The 18001-nt window shown below is 41.7% G+C and overlaps 1 pseudogene; it reads left to right on the plus strand.

The window, feature by feature from the left end:
- LOC135546884 (DNA repair protein XRCC4-like) overlaps positions 1-18001 on the plus strand; it is a 59824-nt pseudogene that overhangs the window by 32373 nt on the left and 9450 nt on the right.

The raw sequence follows: 18001 nt of genomic DNA on the forward strand, positions 1-18001 counted from the left end.
TGACAGAGAGAGAGGGTGGAGCTGTGCGTTATGTCATTCAGTTAGCTACTCCAGCCACCTTGACCTCAACAACATCACCATGTTTGACAACATATTAGCTAGCATAACTCAATTGATGTGATTGAGTTACTACTGTAGCTAAATTTCCACTTTGTTATAGCTACATGCACTAGTAAGGACCGTCACTGGTCACTTTGCCATACAGATTTTAAAGGTGCTTTTTTGGATGCCTATAGGCTAGTAGATATGACCCAGACAAGTGCCCATTTGTAGGAGGGTGAAAGATGGGAGACGGCTAGCCAGAAGCAGAGACAGCCCCCCTCAAGCTGACAGGTTTATAAGGAACACTCACTGTACCACCAGTCTGTCTCCTTCAGGAAACAACATCAGACACACAGCGGGCTACCTCATTACCTGAGAGAGTGAAGCTTAGAAGTGTGTTCAACATGTTACAGAAAGAGAGGGAAATGCAGTAAACCAACTCCCACCCTGTCTCTGTTTGATGAGCTCACCTTGGCACCATTTGATGACTTATTTTCTTATCCTTTTTGAAAGGCCCCCTATATTTGACAGCTCTCTGTCTATGCACTCAGATCAATGGATGTTCACTGTGTGCATGTACAGGCATTCCTGTGTTATTAGTGTATAAAAACAGAGAATGACGATTGTGGGACGCCCCATAATGACACGTCAGTCAAGAGCCCCTAGGAGGTACAGTACTGTAGCTAGATGTGTCTGGACCGATGAATTAAGTTGACTGTTATACCTTGTTTAGAAGGAGTGGGGATGGTGAGGGGGACAAGAGAGGAGAAACGAGAAAACGCTTGGAGCATTTACTTTCCCTTTCAGTCTCACCACCTCCTTGCCTTTCTCCTCTCTTTCCCTACATCACTCCCTCTCACCAAGGAGTAAGTGAGATGAAATGAGAGAGAGGGAGCTTTGGAACTTTAAGTCTTGTCTTCAAGCCACCGAGGCCTAGATCCTGAAAGTCTAGTATCTCCTCTAAAGCACTCGATTCTGATAAACAACTTTGAGTTCCTCTTGTGCTGAGAGGCTGCTTCCTTGCTGCTGAATGCCCGTTTGGGTGGGTAGAGAGCTGGGTGCTTGTTCTGTAGTGGGTTCTAAAGCGATAGTAGTGAATCCCACACTGATATTGTTTCCTCACACACACCACACACCTACTAACACTTTGCATAAACACACAGGCACACACTCAAGAAGAGAACTTCACTTAATCTTGTTCCCCTCTTTATTTCTGTCTGTTTCTCTCTCTCCATCTACTTTCCCAACCACCTCTCTGTCTGTTTCTCTCTCTCCCTCTACTTTCCCAATCATCTCTCTATGTGTAGGTGAACATGGGTGCAGTGGAGCTGCACCCTGCCCCTGTGGATCTCAATAGGGATATGATAGCCCACACTCTGGAGCACAGCGCTGACCTGGAGGCAGAGAACAGACGGCTGCAGGAGAAGAATCAGACACTCCGGCAGGAGCGGCAGCACCTCCTTGCAGAGTAAGGACTGTGTATGTGTACACGCGTGCACGTGTATGTTTAGATTGAGGGCACAAAAAAAGGAAGTAACTTTCCACTTTTACGATGCTGTCCACTTATCTGTGGGTTGTTGTGCCCGTGCTCCTCGTCTTAGGTCTACTCCCTAGCCCTCTTTCCCCAGAGACTCAACAATGACATCATCACTCAATAACATCATCACTAGCCGCCCAAGTGAGAGGAGAGAGTTACCCATGTCCAGGCCACAAAGACTATTGGGGATTTCTGGGAATTGACTTTAATTAATTAATTAATTTCTTCTTTTTTTTGTTTTCTATTTCCTCCCTGATCCCTTGAGTAGCTGAAAAAGCCAGACAGTAGAGTGGCTCATGTCTGGCCAGGGTGGGGCACATCATCATCCCAATAACACCCACCCAAAGTTCTCTCTCTCAATTCAAAGTGGCTTTAAAGCAAGTGAAATAAACCATTAACAAAAGTGAGAAGAAACAAAAAAGCACATAAAAAACAGTTAACATTGCACTCATAAAGGTTTCAAAGGAATAAATATGTTTCAAATGTATTATTATCAGCTTTGTACACTGTTTTTAACATTGTGCACATAGTTGTAGTACAAATAGTAGGGGAAGATAAGTACACAGATAAATATTGGTTGTATTTACAATGTTGTTTGTGCTCCACTGGTTGCCCTGTTTTCATGGCGATGGGTCACAAATCTCACTGCTGTGACTGCACATTGCGGTATTTAACAGATATGGGGGTTTATCAATGTTTGATTTGTTTTCACATTCTTTGTGGATCTGTGTAATCTGTGGGAAATATGTGTCTGTGATATGGTCATAACTTTGGCAATAGGTAAGGAAGTGTATCTCAGTTTCCACCTCATTTATTTGGGTAGTGGGCACATAGGCATACCTGTCTCTCTCTCTCACACAGAGTCTACATAGTCAAGGATTTACTTAATTTTGGGTCAGTCACAGTGGTCAAGTATTCTGCTACTGTGTATACTCTGTTTAGGGCCAGATACTATTCCAGTTTGCTCAGTTTTTTGTTTGATTCTTTCCAGTGTGTGAAATGGTTATTTTTATATATTTTTTAGGGGGGGGGGGTCTAATTGTGTTGCTGTCCTGGGGTTCTGTGGAGTCTGTTTGTGTTTCTGAACAGAGCCCCAGAACCAGCTGGCTGAGGGGACACTTCTCTAGTTTCATCTCTGTAGGTGGGGGCTTTGTGGTTGTAGAATTTAACAGTTATTTATGGATTTTAATATTTAGCGGGTACAGTCCTAATTCTGCTCTGTGCATGCATTGTTTGATGTTTTGCATTGTACATGAAGGATCATTTTCCCATGTTGTGAATTATTGGTTGGTGAGTGCTCCACAGACCTCAGAACCATAGAGAGCAATGGGTACTATAACTGATTTAAGTATTTTTAGTCAGATCCTAATTGGGATGTTGAGTTTTATGTTCCTTTTGATGGCATGAAAAGCACTTCTTTCCTTGTCTCTTAGATTGTTCATAGCCTTGTGGAAGTTACCTATGGTGTTTATGTTTAGGCCGAGGTCGGTATAATTCTTTGTGTGCTCTAGGGAAAAGGTGTCTAGATAGAATTGTCCTGGCAACTGGACATTTCTTGGAACACCTTTATTTTTGTCTTAGTGAGATTTACTGTCAGGGCCCAAGTCTGACAGAATCTGTGCAGAAGATCTAGGTGATGCTGTAGGCCAGAGTTCCCCAACCGGCGGCCCATGGATCGAATTTGTCCCCCCAAGTTGTATGAGCAAAACTAACTTTAAAAAAATACAAATGTTGGACATAAAATACTGTAAAAACACCAGCAAATCAGCTCCAAGTGATTTAATTTAAGTACTGCCGCACATAAAAGAGTGATCGTATACAAATATAAGCAAGGTTTGAAATTATTATGTTTTAGTCAAATATATCTGTTTGGGCTTCTTGTGGTCAATTGTTAGTCTACAAATTATTTGTAATAACGTCCCGACCATCCGCTCAAGAACAAAATGACCCCTCCCTCGGCTGAATCTTGTTGATGATCCCTGCTCGAGGCCCTCCTTGCTTGGGGACAGAAGCAAATCATCTGCAAACAGTAAACATTTGACTTCAGAGTAACCATCTTCCCTGTCCCTGCTGAAGAAAAAAGCAGGCCCAAACCATGATGCTGCCACCACCATGTTTGACAGTGGGGATGTGGTGTGTTGTGGTTGATGAGCTGCTTTTAGTGTAAGTTGAGGCCGGGTGCTGCAGACTGTTCTAGTGCCCTCACCAATTCATTAATAGTTTTATCGATAGACTATTTTTTTCCCATGCAAAACATAGCTCATGAGGTTGGATGGAGAGCATGAACAGCAGTTTTCATCCACAGATATTATAGGTCTGGACTTTGATGGCCATTCTAACATGGATATGTTTATTTTTGAACCATTCCATTGTAGATATATATTGGAAGACAAAAGTCCCAGTCTCCGGTTTGGGCTCAAGGTGGCATCCTTGTCTCACCACCACCGGCAGCTGAATAATTTTGCAAAAAGTTCGTTTCATCTGACCAATTCTTCAGTTTTTGATTTGTTAAAAATATCTTTGAAATATCCAATAAAAATGTCGTTCCACTTCATGATTGTGTCCCACTTGTTGGGTAGCTGATTCTTCACAAAAAAATACAGTTTTATATCTTTATGTTTGAAGCCTGAAATGTGGCTTTTTGTATCCAAAGGCTTTAAACTTCTTCACAAAGTTCGGACCTGCCTGGGGTTCCTTGTTCTTCATGATTAACGGACTTCACAGTGCAGGTGCATTTATATGGAGGCACTGTATTTATCATCATTATCATTTAGGTCAACATATATATTGAAGAGTTTGGGTTGGGTTCAGTTTTTGATTTGTTAAAAAGGTGCATCCTTGTCTCACTTGTTGTTGATTCTTCCAAAAAAATACAGGCAGTGCCAGTGCCTTCAGAAAGTATTCATACCCCTTGACTTATTGCACATTGTGTTATGTTACACCTTTTTTTCACTCATCTACACCCAATACACCATAATGGCAAAGTGAGAACATGTTTTTAGACATTTTTGCAATAAACCACTTCTCCAACCGTTTTGACCATATAACAAAGAACCAGGTGCAAACACATATACAGTAGATAATCATTTGTCAAACTCAGAATAAGATATTTAAAGACTACCAGAACCAGCAGGATTCTCCAATTACATTGGATGAGCTATTGGACAAAATGCAGACCCTCCAACCCAAAAAGGCCTGTGGTGTTGATGGTATACTTAACTAAATAATAAAATATACAGACCACAAATTCAAATGGGCTATTCTTAGTCTTCAATGGACTGGCATCTTCCCTAATATTTGGAAGCAAGGTCTGATCATCCAAATTCACAAAAGTAGAGCTAAATTTGACCGCAATAACTACCGTGGAATCTGCATCAACAGTAAGCTTGGAAAAATCCTCTGCAGTATCATCAATAGCAGACTCCAACATTTCTTCAGTGAAAACAATGTCCTGAGCAAATGTCAAATTAGTTTCTTACCTACAGTGAATATCGTACGACAGACCACAAACAGTGCCTACAGAAAGTATTCATATCCCTTGACTTATTCCACATTTTTTTATGTTACTGAGTGGATTACACACAATAGCCCTAATGAGAATGAGACCACAGCATGTTTTTTGATATTTTTATGAAGGTATTGAATACAGAAATAACTATTTTACATAAGTATTCACACCCCTTTGCTATGTCACTCCAAATTGAGCTCAGGTGCATCCAATTTCCATTGATCATCCTTGAGATGTAATTTACCCTGCCCCCACCCCCAAATGGACATTTATCATTGTTACAGTTATAAATATTTATTTATTATTCTTTTTATTGTTTAATTTACTTCTCACTTCCCCCTCTGCTGCCCCCCCCCCCTATAGACATTCCCTTGAGGACATTCTACCCTGGTTATTGTTGTTTCATTCACTTCTATTTTTGACCTGCAATGTTGGTGCTCAGAACTTAAATAGTTCATTGTACCCTGCAATTACATCTGCAACGCTGTGTATGTGACTAATAAAAATAATTGTTTGATGAGCAATATGTTAGCTGTTAGGTCAAATACTATGTTCAGGTTTCCTACTGCTAAGATTACACCTTTGCTATTGCAGGGAAACATTTTGTCCTGGAATTTGTCTATGTAGGGATTGGATTGTTGGCCAATTTGTTGTTGGCCAATAGTTTTTGGTAGGTCTCTACACTACACTGCCCAGTTTGTTCGGCCTCGATATCTCATGGTTGTGCATTACTCTTTTCAAGTAGATTGTGATTTTGCTGTGGTATAAATCAGATAGCGGTGTTGGTTGGCTGACTGTGAACGCTCTGAGAGACTCTGGGTTTAGGTCGGTGATAAAGTAATCTACAGTACTACTGCCTGGGGATGAGCTGTAGGTGTACTTACCATAGGAGTCCCCTCAAAGCCTACCATTGACTATGTACAGACCCAGTGTGTGACAGAACTGCAAGAGTTGTGACCCATTTTTGTCGGTTGTTTTGACGTAGTTGTCTAGGGGGGCATATTTGGGAGGGAATGCTGTCACCTCCAGGTAGGTGATTGTCCCCCTGTGTGCTGAGAGTGTCAGGGTCTTGTCCAGTTATGGCATTTATGTCCCCAAAAACTAGTTAATCTCCCTGGGTAGGGCTGTTGCGGTGACCATATTACCACCACACCGGAGATCACGAGTTGTGAGTCATGAAGGCAGTCAAATTCCACCTGACCTTTTAGTCACGGTGATTGGGCTTCTCCAAGTTCTGATGCTACTGATGGTCATTAGTAGCCAACCAAACTTGCTAACTGCCTGGTACTGGGCACTCTATTGTCCATCTAATTACTCTGATGTCAATGCAAATGTAATCGAAAATCTAATCAAACACTTCATGAGAGCCCATTGAGCTCATGTTGCGCAACATTCTGTAGGCTATGCAATTGCAAGAGTGATGGCCAATATTAAAAAGAGGAGGATCCCATCAGCTTTCTATATGCTTGGCCTGCTATATTTTTATTTCTCAACTTTTGTAATATTAACACACATTGCTTATCTTTACAACAGGAGTATAGCCTACCTGGCTGTCATGAAAATGAACCACGGGAAAAGCGCCCTCCATTCACTTTTTAAGTGCATGTATTTTTTCACGCTGCCTCTGTTTCGAGACAGGTGACTGATAATGGTCCATTCAAATTAAAAAAAATGTCACACATATATTATTTAGTGATGGGTGACAATATTAGCCTATCACTTATATATTATCACTTGTGAATGATGTCCAGCATAAGGCAAGAAACAATGCCTTTATTTATTTTAATTATTTTTTACCTTATTTTTTTTGAATACCCAACACATACAATATACTTGCAGTGAAGCCACTCAACAACTACACCACACCAGTCATCCAACAGACTCCCATTCAGAGCGACACACCGAAATATCCAGGGTCAATGCCCTGCCCAAGGGCACATCAACAGATCCCCCACCAGGCCAAAAACATGGGGACCTGAACCCTCCAAGATCCCCAATAGCTGTCCCTCAACCATCTGAGAACCCTCCCACAATCCCCCCCATTTTGTTGCTCCCAGCCTATAGACAGAAACTAAAACAGGAAAGACCCGTGCTCAGGTCAATACAATGCTGGTCTGACCAATCGGATTCCACACTTCAAGATTGCATTGAACACGTGGACTGGGATATTTGTTATTTATTTTACCTTTATTTTACTAGGCAAGTCAGTTTAAGAACAAATTCTTATTTTCAATGACGGCCTAGGAACAGTGGGTTAACTGCCTGTTCAGGGGCAGGACGACAGATTTGATGACTCCCCATCCCGCATGAGGGAGCGTAATCATCGCCTGACACTAATTAGCATAACGCAACGGACATAAATATTCCTAGAAAATATTCCTATTCATGAAAATCACAAATTAAATATATTGAGACACAGTTTAGCCTTATCACCCTGTCATCTCTGATTTTCAAAATATGCTTTACGGCCAAAGCTAGACAAGCATTTGTGTAAGTTTATCGATAGCCTAGCATAGCATTTTGACCAGCTAGCAGCAGGTAACTTGGTCACGGAAATCAGAAAAGCAATCAAATTAAATCGTTTACCTTTGATGAGCTTCGGATGTTTTCACTCACGAGACTCCCAGTTAGATAGCAAATGTTCCTTTTTTCCCAAAATATTATTATTTGTAGGCGAAATAGCTCCGTTTGTTCTTCACGTTTGGCTGAGAAGTCGCCAGGAAATTGCAGTCACGAAAACGGCTAAAAATATTCGAAATTAGCTCCATAATATCGACAGAAACATGGCAAACATTATATATATCCCATTTAGCAGACGCTTTTGTCCAAAGCGACTTACAAGTCGGCTGGGGCCACTACTTTTACATATGGGTGGTCCCAGCGGGAATCGAACCCACGACGCTTGGCGTTGCAAGCGCCATGCTCTACCGACTGAGCCACACAGGACCCTTAAACAATTGGAAGCCTCTTACACTTTACATTTTTTTTTTTTTTTTTTTTATTTTATTTTTTTTTATATTTTTATTTTATTTTACCAGGCAAGTCAGTTAAGAACAAATTCTTATTTTCAATGACGGCCTAGGAACAGTGGGTTAACTGCCTGTTCAGGGGCAGAACGACTGATTTGTACCTTGTCAGCTCGGGGGTTTGAACTTGCAACCTTTCGGTTACTAGTCCAACGCTCTAACCACTAGGCTACCCTGCCACCCAAACATTGTTTATAATCAATCCCCAAGGTGTTTTTCAAATATCTATTCGATAATATATCCATCGGGACAATTAGTTTTTCAGTAGGACCGATTGGAGTAATGGCTACCTCTGTATGTTACGCGAGAATCTCTCTGGGAGCATCTGTTGACCACTTGCGCAATGTAGCCGCTTACGTGTATTCTTCAACATGAATGCATAAAACTACTTCACAATGCTGTAGACACCTTTGGGAATACGGAGAAAGAGTAATCTGGTTGATAGCCCATTCACTGCTCAATAGGGACGCATTGGAACGCAGCGCTTTCAAAACATGAGGCACTTCCGGACTGGATTTTTCTTTTTGCCTGCATCATCAGTTCTGTTATACGCGGACTCGGTGAGCGAGTTTATTAGGAACTGCATTGGAGATGTGGTTCCCTCTGTGACCATATAAACCTTCCCTATCCAAAAACCATGGATTGATGGCAGCGTTCGTGCGAAACTGAAAGCGCTAACCACCGCTTTTACTCATGGCAAGGCGACCGGAAACACGACTGAATACAAACAGTGCAGCTATTCCCTCTGCAAGGCAATCAAACAAGCAAAGCGTCAGTATAGAGACAAAGTAGAGTCGCAATTCAATTCAACGGCTCAAACACGAGGCGTATGCTGCAGGGTCTATAGTCAATCACAGATAACAAAAAGAAAACCAGCCCGTTGCTGACACCGACGTCTTTGCTCGCTTTGAGGACAATACAGTGCCACTGACACGGCCCGCTACTAAAACCTGTGGGCTCTCCTTCACCGTGGCCAACATGAGTAAAACACTTAAATGCGTTAACCGTCGCAAGGCTGCCGGCCCAGACGGCATCCCTAGCCACTTCCTCAGAGCATGCGCAGACCAGTGGGCTGGTGTGTTTACGAACATATTCAACCAATCCCTATCCCAGTCTTGTCCTTACATGCTTCAAAATGACCACCATTGTTCCTGTCCCCAAGAAAGCTAAGGTAACTGAACTAAATGACTATCGCCCCATTGCACTGACGTCTGTCATCATGAAGTGCTTTGAGAGACTAGTCATGGACAATATCACCTCCATATCCATGACCAGATCAGCTGTGCATTGACTACAACTCAGCAGTTAACACCATAGTACCCTCCAAACTCGTCATCAAACTCAAGACCCTGGGTCTCAACCCTGCCCTGTGCAACTGGGTCCTGGACTTTCTGACTGACCGCCCCCAGATGGTGAATGTAGGGAACAACATTTCCACCCCACTGATCCTCAACACTGTGACCCCACAAGGGTGCGTTCTCAGCCCTGTCCTGCACTCCCTGGTCACCCATGACTTCGTGGCCATGCACGCTTCCAACTCAATCATCAAGATTGCAGACGACACTACAGTGGTAGGCCTGATTACCAACAATGACGAGACAGCCTACAGGGAGGAGGTGAGGGCCCGGAGTGTGGTGTCAGGAAAATAACCTCTCACTCAATGTCAACAAAACAAAAGGAGATGATCGTGGACTTCAGGAAACAGCAGAAGGGGCACCCTCCCCATCCACATTGACGGGACAGTAGTGGAGCAGGTGGAAGGTATTAAGTTCCTCGGCATACACATCACGGACAAACTGAAATGGTCCACCCACACAGACAGCGTGGTGAAGAAAGCGCAACAGCGCCTCTTCAATCTCAGGAGGCTGAAGACATTTGGCTTGTCATCTAAAACACTCACAAACTTTTACAGATGCACAAACGAGAGCATCCTGTCGGGCTGTATCACCGCCTGGTAAGGCAATTGCACCGCCCTCAACTGCAAGGTTCTCCAGATGGTGGTGTGGTCTGCCCAACGGGGGCAAACTAACTACCCTCCAGGACGACGACACCACTCGATGTCACAGGAAGGCCAAAAAGATAATCAAGGACAACAACCACCCTAGCCACTGCCTGTTCAGCCCTCTATTATCCAGAAGGTGAGGTGAGTACCGGTGCGTCAAAGTTAGGACCGAGAGACTGAAAAACAGCTTTTATCTCAAGGCCATCAGACTGTTAAACAGCCATCACTAACATTGAGAGGCTGCTGCCAACATACAGACTCAAATCTCTGGCCACTTAAATAAACAAACTTAATAAAGGTATCACTAGCCACTTTAAATAACGCCACTTTAATACATTTTACATAGAGATATCACTAGTCACTTTAAATATCGGCACTTTAAAAATGTTTACATATGCTACATTACTCATCTCATATGTATATACTGTATTCTACTCCATCTTCTGCATCTTGCCTATACCGCACGCCGTTGCTCATCGATATATTTATATGTACATATTCTTATTCATCCCTTTACATTTGTGTGTATTTGTGTGTGTATATGGTAGTTGTTGTTAATTTGTTAGATTTGTTGTTAGATTTTACTGCATAGTCGGAACTAAAAGCACAAGCATTTTGCTACACTCGCATTAACACCTGCTAGATCAATGCTATGTATTTTCAGCTATTCCTGAACATGAGTCCAGAAACAGGCTACCTGAGGGCAATACCAGAATAAATGCTCTATTGATTCTGTATCCTGACAACAAAATCTGCAGAGCTTCAATGATTTTATGCCCCAAATATTCAACATTTTGTTGGTGGTAATAATTCTATATTACACTTTTAGCTGAAAAGCACAAAGTCTTGAATCTTGCGTTGTTTTATATATCAGCTCGTAAACCCTGTACTCTGGAATCGGTGTATCAAAAATCTCTTCCCGACTATTTTGCAATCTATATGGCAATGTTGTCAACATCCTGGTCCTCAAATGAAACTGGTATACTTTCCTATTTATGGTATTTTTATTCCTCTGCCAGTTTTGATCCTTTATATTGGGCAGACAGACCAGTTCCATACCCCTTCCCACTGCCACCTGCCTCCTCCAGTTTTGATCCTTTATATTGGGCAGACAGACCAGTTCCTTACCTCCTCCCACTGCCACCTGCCTCCTCCAGTTTTGATCCTTTATATTGGGCAGACAGACCAGTTCCATACCCCTTCCCACTGCCACCTGCCTCCTCCAGTTTTGATCCTTTATATTGGGCAGACAGACCAGTTCCCTACCTCCTCCTGCTGCCACCTGCCTCCTCCAGTTTTGATTCTTTATATTGGGCAGACAGACCAGTTCCATACCCCTTCCCACTGCCACCTGCCTCCTCCAGTTTTGATCCTTTATATTGGGCAGACAGACCAGTTCCATACCCCTTCCCACTGCCACCTGCCTCCTCCAGTTTTGATCCTTTATATTGGGCAGACAGACCAGTTCCATACCTCCTCCCACTGCCACCTGCCTCCTCCAGTTTTGATCCTTTATATTGGGCAGACAGACCAGTTCCCTACCCCTTCCCACTGCCACCTGCCTCCTCCAGTTTTGATCCTTTATATTGGGCAGACAGACCAGTTCCATACCTCTTCCCACTGCCACCTGCTTCCTCCAGTTTTGATCCTTTATATTGGGCAGACAGACCAGTTCCATACCCCTTCCCACTGCCACCTGCCTCCTCCAGTTTTGATCCTTTATATTGGGCAGACAGACCAGTTCCATACCTCTTCCCACTGCCACCTGCCTCCTCCAGTTTTGATCCTTTATATTGGGCAGACAGACCAGTTCCCTACCCCTTCCCACTGCCACCTGCCTCCTCCAGTTTTGATCCTTTATATTGGGCAGACAGACCAGTTCCATACCTCTTCCCACTGCCACCTGCCTCCTCCAGTTTTGATCCTTTATATTGGGCAGACAGACCAGTTCCATACCTCTTCCCACTGCCACCTGCCTCCTCCAGTTTTGATCCTTTATATTGGGCAGACAGACCAGTTCCATACCCCTTCCCACTGCCACCTGCCTCCTCCAGTTTTGATCCTTTATATTGGGCAGACAGACCAGTTCCATACCTCTTCCCACTGCCACCTGCTTCCTCCAGTTTTGATCCTTTATATTGGGCAGACAGACCAGTTCCATACCTCTTCCCACTGCCACCTGCCTCCTCCAGTTTTGATCCTTTATATTGGGCAGACAGACCAGTTCCATACCTCTTCCCACTGCCACCTGCCTCCTCCAGTTTTGATCCTTTATATTGGGCAGACAGACCAGTTCCATACCTCTTCCCACTGCCACCTGCCTCCTCCAGTTTTGATCCTTTATATTGGGCAGATAGACCAGTTCCATACCTCTTCCCACTGCCACCTGCCTCCTCCAGTTTTGATCCTTTATATTGGGCAGACAGACCAGTTCCATACCCCTTCCCACTGCCACCTGCCTCCTCCAGTTTTGATCCTTTATATTGGACAGACAGACCAGTTCCCTACCTCTTCCCACTGCCACCTGCCTCTTCCATTTTTGGGATAATGCTGTAATCAATTGGCTGTACTCTTGGATTGAGCTGACCTTCCCGTACAATTCTGATAACTCCACAAAGGACATAACTCCACCATTCCAATTTACAATATCATTTAAGAACAAAATACAATTTTCAAACATCTTTGCCATAAATACAGGTATTTTATCAACCAGCACATTAGAGTTCAGCCATAATATTTGTTGTTATATTTGTTCAATATTTTCAGGGGGATGAAATTGAAATTGTAGCTGAAACAGCGAGATACTTTGAAAAAAGGATAATTTTCAATTAATCGAAAAAGGCCATTTTTAAACAATGGATGAGCTTTTCTTAGTAGTCTACTTGGGAACCATTAAGGGTTAAAGTAAAACTTTTTAATAAGTGAAGCTTTTAGAGAAGGAGAGAGGTTTAGTGCAGGGGTTCTTAAACGTTTTCAACCTGGGACCCAAATGAGAAATTCTGTGTTTACCTGGGACCTAAGCTTAGGAAAATATGCAACTATACATACATATCGGTACATTTCATTGCCCTTATGCCTTAAACAAATGCAATATAGACAAAAACAAATAACAATGAAATTAAATATCCATATAAATATCTATTAATGTTTATTTTCCCCCATTAAAAACACTCTTACATATCTGTCTAGGTTGGAACTGTTGCTGTTAAAATACAATTAATAATTTTCATTCTGAACTGCAAAAAAATGGATTGATCACATCACACAGATGAATAACAGAACACACACACAGGCTCAGTTTTTGATAGTGAACCCTAAGTAACAGTACAGATGAAAAAGGGATCAGGCCTACTGTACATCTTACTGTATAAATTATTGTTGAAAGAAAGTCTAAGTTGGAACTGTTGCTGGTAAAATACAATACATATTTTTATTCTGAATTGGAATAAACTCATTGATCACATCACACAGATGTAGACCAGAAACACACACACACACACACACACACACACACACACACACACACACACACACACACACACACACACACACACACACACACACACACACACACACACACACACACACACACACACACACACACACACACACACACACACACACACACACACACACACACACAGTCCTAATGAGAGGTGTGTGTCTGGTTGAAGTTTTCAACAAGCATGTCTATTCTGGGCTCCGTTTTTGACATTGCAACACTGAGGTCATGCTCAGCCTTAACTTTTTTCTGTACTTGTTTTTTTAAAGTATGTCAGAGTTGAAAACACTGACTTGCATAGGTACAGTTGAAATCGGAAGTTTACATACACCATAGCCAATTACATTTAAACTCAGTTTTTCACAATTCCTGACATTTAATCCTAGTAAAGATTCCCTGTTTTAGGTCAGTTAGGATCACCACTTTATTTTAAGAATGTGAATTGTAGAGAGAATCATTTATTTCAGCTTTTATTTCTTTCATCACATTCCTAGTGGGTCAGAAGTTTACATACACTCAATTAGTATTTGTTAGCATTGCCTTTAAATTGTTTAACTTGGGTCAAACGTATCGGGTAGCCTTCCCCAAGCTTCCCACAATAAGTTGGGTGAATTTTGGTCCATTCCACCTGACAGAGCTGGTGTAACTGAGTCAGGCTTGTAGGCCTTCTTGCTCGCACATGCTTTTTCAGTTCTGCCCACAAATCTTTTATAGGATTGAGGTCAGGGCTTTGTGATGGCCATTCCAATACCTTGACTTTGTTGTCCTTAAGCCATTTTGCCACAACTTTGGAAGTATGCTTTGGTTCATTGTCCATTTGGAAGACCCATTTGCGACCAAGCTTTAACATCCTGACTGATGTCTTGAGATGTTGCTTCAATATATTCTCTTAATTTTCCTCCCTCATGATTCCATCTATTTTGTGAAGTGCACCAGTCCCTCCTGCAGCAAAGCACCCCCACAACATGATGCTGCCACACCCGTGCTTTATGTTTGGGATGGTGTTCTTCTGCTTGCAAGCCTCCCCCTTTTTCTTCCAAACATAACAATGGTCATTACGGCCAAACCGTTCTATTTTTGTTTCATCAGACCAGAGGACATTTCTCCAAAAAGTACGATCTTTGTTCCCATGTGCAGTTGCAAACCGTATTCTGGCTTTTTTTGTATGGTGGTTTTGGAGCAGTGGCTTCTTCCTTGCTGAGCGGCCTTTCAGGTTATGTTGAAATAGGACTTGTTTTACTGAGAATATAGATGCATTTGTATCGGTTTCCTCCAGCATCTTCACAAGGTCCTTTGCTGTTGTTCTGGGATTGATTTGCACTTTCGCACCAAAGTACGTTTATTTCTAGGAGACAGAACGCGTCTCCTTCCTGAGCGGTATGATGGCTGCATGGTCCCGTGGTGTTTATACTTGCGTACTATTGTTTGTACAGATGAATGTGGTAACTTCAGGCATTTGGAAATTGTTATAAAATGACTACAATGCCTTGCTTGCTGACTTACTTTTCCACTGTCGAAGCAATGTTTCATGAAGCATTCTGTCCTGTTCTGAAAGAACTCCCTGGGTTTACCATCATGCTGTGGATGTTTTGTCTTAGTTAAAAAATAAAGTTGTCCTCCAGTAAACTTTGATTACATTTCCAATATCCCCGTCCACGTGGAAATTCTATAAGAGTTATGGGAAGGCCAATTAGATGTTGATCCGATCACATTCTGTCTCCTATTAGAACTTTTTTAACCTTTGATGCAAGAGAGAAAGAGACAAGAAAGTATTCAAATCAACTAGCTTGATTAAGTCTCCTCCATGTTTATCTCACTCGGTCTGGGTTTTTTAGTCTCCAAATATCTACTATTTCTAATGTGTCCATAATATTTGTGATTTCCTTTACCGTCCATTGAGGTACTTTACACTGTGTTATAGTCTCCTACCATAATGTTTTGATCATTTGTTGCCTGTCAGTTCAATAAATTGGTATAAATGTTTTCTAAGAAGTATGGATCATCCTGATTTGGACCATATAGATTAATGAGCCAAATCTCTTTTTCGTCCACTTTCATATTCAAAAAGATCCACCTTCCTTGCGAATCATTCCTGACTATTTGCACATTCAGATAAACATTTTTGTTAATGAATATCATCACACCTTTTGAGTTCCTTTGTCCATGACAGAAAATTATTTCACCATCCCAATCCCTTTTCCACACAACTTCATCTAAGGATGTAGAGTGAGTTTCCTGTAAACAGTATATGTTATATTGCTTGTCTTTTAGCCACGTAAAGACTGATCTTCTTTTTTTATAATCTGCTAAACCTTTACAATTTTAACTGGCAATATTTATTTCACCCATTACCATAACTAGATACTACATTCTCAGTCTAAATTGACCATAATTAGTGCTTGTAAAGTTACTTCCATCAGAGGTATTATGATTGCCACAATTAGAGCTTCCAAATGTCTGATATTTAGAATTCAATAAATATGTTCCAGCAATATTTGTTTTATTCCCTTGCCTGTTTGCCTGTGAGCCAATGCCAGCAATGTTAGAAAATTGAGACAAGATATGTGTGTTGTAAATTTGAGTAGGTTGATGTGTATGATATTGGATGTGATATGCTGTAGTGAGAGTGTGTACGACATCTAACAGTAAGACTATAATGTGTGCTTTCCAAATCAATAATAACTCCGGCAATTTGCATGGTTGAGTGTCTATATGTGTAACATCTAGTGCGTATAGCCTTAATATTCACAATGATAATTGTAATCCATATCGTATCACCATCATAGTTGCATCATAATTATCTTTAACAGCATTGAAAAACACATCCCAGCAATTGACGTTTCACATGATCATGAGAGAGACCTTGCATTACTATAGAGACGGCTTCACTACAGTACAAATGTATGCCATACAATATGTTATTATTCCCCAATGCCTCTATTCTGATATCTTCCCCTTTCTTGTTGTAAACATATATAAACATGTAGACAAAGACATAAAAAAGATAGACGAACAAGAAACATATTCAATTATAAAACAGTTCATGACAAAAGAGGGAGAGAGAAGAGAGAAAGCGAGAGTGAGAGAAGATAGTTAGATCTAGTGTGTATGTGTAAGTTTAAGTCCGTATGTGTAAGCGAGCATGTAATTGAGTACATGTGTGTACATATCCACTTCATAGTGTTCAGATGTTTTTACAGTCCCATGCTTTCTGTTTTCGTAACCTGAAATCCCTGTAGAATTTAGTACAGCTCTGGTGTTATGGAGCTATCTCGGAATAGCTGTCCATCTATAAATAGTTTGTCCACAATGAGAACGGCACGCTTACCCTTCTCCCTTTGTTGCCTCTGTACCGGATACAGGTTCTTGCAACATTTGTTTATCTCGCTTGGAAATTTGTCATTGAGACCGAATTTGGTCCCTTTAAACTCCCTTCCCCTGCTTTTGATCAACTCCTTTTGTTGGTAGTGTTTAAATTTTGCGATGATTGGTCGGGGAACCCTTGGTCTTGTCATTCCTAGCTCCAAGTCTACGTACTCGGTGGAAAGCCACCTTGTTTACAGTTTCAAGGCGGATTGCATGAATTCTCTGATCGCGCCCTCTGGATTATTGGACAATGCCTTTTTTTTGCGACTTTTTTGAATCATAGTTGCACACCTCATGTAGCCTAGCCCATAGGCCTATATAGGCCAAATAACTTCTTAAAATTAGGCACATTCATCTGCAAGTGTATAGCCTAACTGGCATACATAAGTAGCACACAAGTTTCAACTTTGTAGAAGAACATTTTCACCATACAAATGCACCTTTAAAATAAAAGCTTTACATGCATAATCGCAGTTGCGGTCACTTTTGATAATGGTGTTTTTCCGCTAATGGAACATTTGCACATATAGCCTACTGCTATGTGCACATTGCTGCACTTATAATGTGAAGAAATAGCCTTATCGTTTATCAACATTTTAAGCTAAACATTCTGATCTGTTGCGTCAGCCACATTGCATAATAAATGTTTGTTGATGCTAGTGATTGTATTCATTTGGGATCTATCGCATCCCACAACTGTCACAGACTATGTTTGGAATATTTATTCCTTGCACAGAATAGAATTGTTCAACTTTTGTACTATGGGGAATAGTAGATTGACATAGGCTAGTGCTTTTGCTGTTTGTTAGGCCTACTCATCTTGTTGGCTGATGAATATCTTCAATATGCACCTCAGAATTGGATAAGGACAGGCGCAGTTGCCTCCCTGATGTGTCTGTTTTCACTTTTAGCCTGTGAGGAAGACCCGATCACGTGAGGGAAAGCCATGTTAGTGAGAGGTGCTTCGGAGCTAGCAGCACTCAGGGAGAAGGGCACAACACAGCAGTCCGGGCCATGA

Source organism: Oncorhynchus masou, chromosome 1, assembly GCF_036934945.1.
Source record: "Oncorhynchus masou masou isolate Uvic2021 chromosome 1, UVic_Omas_1.1, whole genome shotgun sequence".
NCBI classification, from domain to species: Eukaryota; Metazoa; Chordata; class Actinopteri; order Salmoniformes; family Salmonidae; genus Oncorhynchus; species Oncorhynchus masou.